Consider the following 6,786-nt stretch of genomic DNA (forward strand, 5'->3'; position numbering starts at 1 on the left):
AAACGGTAACTTAAATGTAGTCGTTACTAATTTGACAGACTTACTTTGCTTTTATTTTAATTATTGTTAGTTTAATCATATATATAATCAATGTTAATTCAAAGTATAACTAAATAGTTTTATTTTGAACAAAGTAATGGTGAATTAAATAAATCAAAAAATTATAACTCCGCCTACAAATAAACTGCTAAAGAAATACTTTGATTACCAGTTTTATCTTCTTACCCTGATTGATACGGTTTTTTGCTGTCACGTATTTGTGACAGTCGACGCGAAAGGGTTAAGGAAGAAAAGGAAAGAACTTTGTCCAGTGGAACCCGTGGAAACAACCATGTCCATAGAAACTGTAAAGCTAGTACAAACAGTAACGTCTACGGAGTCTGCAGTAACAGTTCCTTCCTGTGAGCCACAACTGGAAAATACTCAAATCGAGCTCACGGCGGACAAGTGCATAGAAAAGGAGCCTGATATCCCTGTTTCTTCTCCCAAAAGATTGAAAAAGAGAAGGAAGAAAAGCCATAGCACCAGCAATACCCAGGAACCTTCAACAACTTGATCTCCACCGGCCAAACCCACTTTCCTCACGAGAAAACTTAAGTTTCTCGTGCGGGGACTAAATATAGACCACCGTACCGATGATCTTTGAAGAGATATTGACGAAAATGGTCGACAATCCATCAAAATTGAGCAACTGAGAAAGAGGAGTGGTGACGGATACAAGCTCCTCCCCCTTTTTCTAGTGATACTGTAAGATTCCCCAGAACATCGGGACTTTATTTACTCAAAGTTTCTTCGATCTCATCCTGTCCAAATAGAGAAATTTCATGGAGGGCGTAATGTCATACAATGCTACAAATGTCAGAAGTTTGGACACACTCAAAAATCGTGTTCAAATGAGCCAGCATGCATGAAATGCGCAGGAGCGCATTTCACTTAGCAATGTACGAAGCTACGAAGCCTCTCTCCCTTCCTGCCAGGTGCATAAACTGCCAAGGCGATCACCCGTCCTGCTTTACGGGTTGTGGTGCTAGACCAAAAAGACACCAGCTCACCTACACGAGGAAACCTCAAGATGTCCCCAGCAATCTAGCTAGATTCCTGAACATTCTCAAAGAACTCCAGGAACTGTTGAATGACGAGAAAATAGTCGCTCTACTCATCTCCCTGCTCCCAATCCAAAAGATGTAGATATGAAGCCCCACCATCATGCCTGCTACACCTCACATGATTCCTTTCTTCATTTTTATCTCATTTCAGGTTCTATTCCGAGCCTACAACACATCTTTCCAATGTATGTTCCCGTCATGGGATAGTTCAAGATGAATGGGGAAAGGGCCATTTAGGCCTCAGATGCCCAGTTCTACAACAACGAACGAACGCATGACAGCACTGCGACCACCAGACCATTATTCCAAACTCCGTAGAGAAAGTTTCTTTACCCGAGCTCTAGCTATTATGATTACTCTCAGGTTTGGCCACGGAGGGAAGGTTTTCCGGACCTGCCGTGAATCGACTATTGATCACTCGGCACTTAAGGAAAAAATGATGAAGGAAGTCATTAAAGATTTCCGACTTTGATGGAATGATTAGGAGGTACCAACCAAATGCAAAATTCTTCCAAGGTGAAATGGATATATTGAGCCAGGCAATGTAATAAACAAGTATAGAATGACCTACATAGAAAATGCACCGATAGTCTTAAAGAACTCACTGACTGTACCGTCAGCTGATTCAGAAATTGAGACAGAAAAGCCTGAAGAGACACCAATGCCAGGCATTCTAACTGAGCCAGCACAAGTTCCGGCAGCAGCATCGGTTGATACTACACCAGTCACAGATACAACAGGCGCTATCACCACCCCTGAGCTTGCTATCCAACAACATACATCGAATGAGAAAGAACAGAAAAGGAAGAAAAGAGGAAAAAGAACAGTGTCAACATGGCGAAACTAGAATAAAACTCTGAGACAGACGGCGAAACAACCCGCCCAGAGAAAAAGGCTCTCTACCGGCACCGCCGACGGAAGCTTCAACACTAGAACTGATAGAGCAAGCGGCCGCACCCATATGAGGCTACTGCTACAAAAGACTCGTGAGATTATACCCTACAACCCACTAGTAAGAGTAAAAAAATTCTCATTCGAGGATTAGACAGAGACTTCCTAAAATTTGCCTTGGAGAAATTTCTAACGGATAGCGGTTTCCCACCGCAAAGTCGTACAGCTATGGAAGAGATCCGACCAGGAGCTTAGGCACCTCGTCCTTTTCCTGATTTTCCTATCAGACAACGACTCTCTTCGAGAAATCAACGACTCCTCCCAGATCATGGATATTCCATTTAAAATCTAACACTTCAGTGGAGGCAGATGGCAGATCCAATGTTATCGTTGTCAAAAGCTTGGACATAAGTAAAGATCTTGTTCAGCAGAAGTGAAGTGTGGGTTCAGTGAAGTGTGCGGGAGGACTTTACTTGTACGAAACCCAAAGATACACTATCGACCCAGCATTCTACACTGGTTGCAAGGAACGCCTAGGAAGAAACAACGAAGGAACCAAGCCACCAGATTACTGCATATTTTAAAAGAAATGCAGGAATTGCTACAGAATGAGGACTTGTCAAACGTCTACAATATTTTCTCCCTGGATCCAACTAGGAATAGTAGGAGAGAGACCGCCACAAGACAATCACTACTTAGCAAGATTCTAATCTATCATCTTTGTACCTATAGACACAGTCACCCAAGGGCTAATTGATCAGAAGAAGGAGTGAGATGCCCGATTCGCTGGCAGGTACTCCGTTTCACCGCCTATCTAGTCTAGTCTACTCTAGTCTAGTAACAGCACTGCATGTACCCAAATATGTTTTTTTAACCTAATATAAACACTAAACCATTTAAATAACATTGCACAATACTTTTAGAAAATTTTAGAAATTCGTACAATTTGGCTACGAATTATTAAATTTTCGTGTATTAGAGTTATGATTTTCAATGTCTACTCAGATTTGACATCGGAGTTCAAATTGTAAACTTTTCAAGGTATTGAGGGTCATATAGCGTCTAAATGTTTGAAATATTGTAACACATTCATTTTAAAGTATGTTTAAACTAAAATAAATTTCTCTTTCATAGTAACAGTTATAATTTCTAGAAAGTCTCAGATCTTTTTTGCTAAAATGTTTAGAGATTTTAAAATAATTAATATCTTCATTTTAGGACAATTTTATTTTTCTGGATAAGTTATCAGAAAACTCGACATATCGCTATCTTTCGCTTAATCAAAATAAAAACAACTTATAAATCATAAAAATTAAATGGTTGGCTTGCGAGCCACAGTATGCTGACCACTGTCCGAGAGGAATTATCGTGCAAAAGAAATAGATACTTTCAAAATAACATACGATCTTAGGAGAAGAGAACATCAAACAGTGAAAAAAAGATATTTGCTCAACACTTTCTTTTTAAATTGGTTTTATTTACGTATTCAGACATTTCTAAGACTACTTTCTGTCTGTACGAGCTACAAATTTTTAAAAGAAAATTTCGTCATCGTTATAAGTTGTGGCTTCAACTACCCTACACTTGAAAAATAGACGCTCGATCTCTAAACAACTTTCTGTAAAAGAAAAAATCAATAAATAACCGTATAACAAACAGCATTTAGAATTTAAAAAAATAAACAATAGAAAATTATAGTAAATATAAATAAATGGACTGATATATATATATACATATATATATTTTATAATTGAACAGTCGACCCAATTCTAGATTTTCCACTGTTCAACTCCGTAGCCTTGTAATTTTGAACCATATCCAGAAAACAAAGGAGCTTCTGTATCAGTACCACCAGAGATATTGATTTGTTATGGGAGCATGGAGGACTTTGTGACCTGACAGAATTAACGTGCATCACCATTTACTACACGGGGAGTCTTCAGCCGGAGGGGGTCGAACCCACTACCTCTTGGACATGGGGCCAGTGCCCTACCAAACAGGCTATCCCGGCTCCTAATGAACATATATTGCAACTTCTGTCATTTGATATGTTATCCTTTCTTTAAGACCGATTATCATTTAATGAAAAGCGAAGTAAGCGACTGATGTGAGAAAAGCATCATGCATTTCCTCAACATTTAAAAAAGAAAAAGAGCACTTACCAAAGCATTCAGGACAACACACGCCCCGTTTAAAAACGTGCTTTGTTAGAGGACAAGGAAGCACAGGACATGCCTTTTTCGAACAAGTGCTACTTTNTTTCTTATATATATATATATATATATATATATATATAATTAAACCAAATTTCAAATAAAAATATCCGATGTAAGACTCAGACTCATCTAATAGGGAACTAAAATTGGCACAACATGTATCCTAAATAAGGAAAGTGGTCACTTTTCCAGGTCAACAGCTGACTGACACCTCGACAGTCAGAAAAAGACATAGACGCACCATACGTGTTCTATCTCTTTCTGGTCAGTGGACATCGATGGTCATTCCAATCGTCGAATCTCATCCAATTGAAGGTATTCATCAACCAACTGAGCTAACGCCTTAACGTGATTTTTTATAGGTAGTCCGATCAGACCACTACGAAGGTAAACCAGTTTATGAAAGAGGCCTTTCATAGATAATCTAGTAAAAATAAGAAAGTGGTAGCAAATATATGTCTAAATTTTTTTTTATTATATATGACTAGGATTGGTTTGTCTTATTTACTTGTCTACCACTACGGATTTAATTCTCAAATATATATGAGAAAATTCTCTCAGTCACATACCTGCCAACTCTTCCGGAAGATTTTATTTTCATATTTAAAGTGGTAGTAAATATATACTATTTTTTCTCTTATAAACTTAATTTTTAAATGATTTTGATCACCACTATTCTTTCAAAAATTAAGCACATATATTAATATGCGGTACTATCATGGTTGTCAACTTAAGTTTTTTCAAATGCAACGTATTTGTTTGCTTAAAATTGAAGATTTAATTCCATTTTAATACCACTGGGAAAAATGATAATGGAAGGGATTAAAAGTTGGCAGGTATGCAGTCACTTTCTAAAATAATTTTCAGGTTCATGCACATACCAGGTTCTCTTTTCAAATTGTCTGCGCAGACTGCTTATAAAAAACCAAGTGGAGGCTTTCTGCTGAAGGCGGTGATGACTGAGCCATGCGTGGACGGATGTTATCTTTCATAAAGAAGAAGCATTTTTACCATGTAACTTCTCGAAGGAGTCCCACATTGTGTGCAAGGTCCTGTATTGCTGATATGTATGATATATGTCAGAGTACCTCTATTTAACTCGTGAAGGTCGGTATGCCAATCTGCAATGTTGCCTGCTCAGACCATCATACCACCTTGACCATAATGGTCCTTTTTGATATTGTCAGAACGCAAAAATCAACCATCGTGTTCTCTTCAAATGAGAACACATCTTAAGTCACTGTCTATACTGAATTTTGACTCAATACTGAAGAGTACCCGTTCCCAATCATCCTTTATCCATCACAAGTGTTTTTGGCATCCTGCTAGGCGCTCCTTTTTGAGGTTCACTCTCAAAAGAGCGGGGCGCAAGGCACAGGGTATCTGCTTTAAGTCTATGGGTGGCTGTTATCCTTGAAATAGATGTCCCTGTTACAATGTACAGGTTCCGAGACAGTTGTGTCACTGACGTGGACCTATCCTGTTTGCTAAGAAGTCTCAAATAAGGGTCTTGATCAAGCGTTGTTGCCCTTTCGCAGCCGTGTCTATGTCTGTTTACGCTTGTTCCTGTCTCTGCGAAATGTTTCCACAGAGTGGACACTCTGTGACAACAGTTCACAGAGAAATATATTCACACTCTGCGTAGAATTTATTTCTCGAAACCCCGATGTCCCTACAAAAAATTAGCTAGTAATTGATTCAAAGGTGTCCATGAATAGCTTAGTTGTCATCTGATATACTTTAGTTGCGAACTTTATTTATTTTGTTCTTATGAAAAAAATGTTCCTCCCATTCATTGTCTTCCATCCGTTATGGAATAATATAATCCCATTCCATCACGAATACCAACATATTCTACAAAAAAGATGATTATACAGAACATTTTGATTTATAAGAAAGATTGGTATCTGGTGTTCAAACTCTCGATTCGCTTTTCCTTAATCTCCTCATATATATGTTCTCATTGTCACTTCATTTTTCCTTAAGTTGCGTTACACGAATTCTCAATTAAAATATTTGTAACAGTATTTTTTCGATTTCACTAAATAAAAAAAAATACAAAATGATAGTACTTACTCCAAGAAGACCTTTAACCTGTAAAATAATAATGATAACAATAATAATAATAATAGCTAATAAATTGCCCGCAAAACAACGATAAATAAGTAAAACTGTTAAAAAGTTTATCTTCAGTTATGAGTTATAACTTCATATCGTCAATTGAGAGAGGGCAATCCCGTTAAATATGCTGACGCTTTATCCCCTTCGAAATTTTTTATGTTTTAATTATTTCAGAGCTAGCAACAAATGAGTTTATCGCGCCTTCCCATTATCTACTATGAATAAGTTGTATAGCTTCCTCTCCGAGAAAACTGTTACAATATTGCCATTGTCTTATCTATACATAATAATAAACGCGGCTGTGTGTTTGTCTGTAATCACAATATATCGCCCCAGAAGCCTCGCCCAGGCACGAAACTCGGCACATAATTGTGTTTTGACATAATGAAGAAGTATTTTTTTTCTTTTTCAAAAATTTGGATTAGTTTTTTAGTTATCAGTCATTTTGTAAG

The 6,786-nt window shown here is 37.6% G+C and overlaps 1 long non-coding RNA gene across 4 annotated transcripts in view; it reads right to left on the reverse strand.

Annotated features, from left to right (window-relative positions):
* Positions 1-3,453: 3,453 nt before the first annotated feature.
* LOC122272243 (uncharacterized) overlaps positions 3,454-6,786 on the reverse strand; it is a 20,321-nt gene continuing 16,988 nt past the window's right edge. For all 4 annotated transcript variants that reach the window (XR_011637644.1, XR_006226873.2, XR_011637646.1 and 1 more), the window contains 2 exons: positions 6,290-6,307; positions 3,454-3,615 (listed from right to left, as the gene is read on the reverse strand). This is a non-coding gene — a long non-coding RNA (uncharacterized lncRNA). The remainder of the gene's footprint in view (positions 3,616-6,289; positions 6,308-6,786) is intronic.

Source organism: Parasteatoda tepidariorum, chromosome 9 (genome assembly GCF_043381705.1).
Source record: "Parasteatoda tepidariorum isolate YZ-2023 chromosome 9, CAS_Ptep_4.0, whole genome shotgun sequence".
NCBI classification, from domain to species: Eukaryota; Metazoa; Arthropoda; class Arachnida; order Araneae; family Theridiidae; genus Parasteatoda; species Parasteatoda tepidariorum.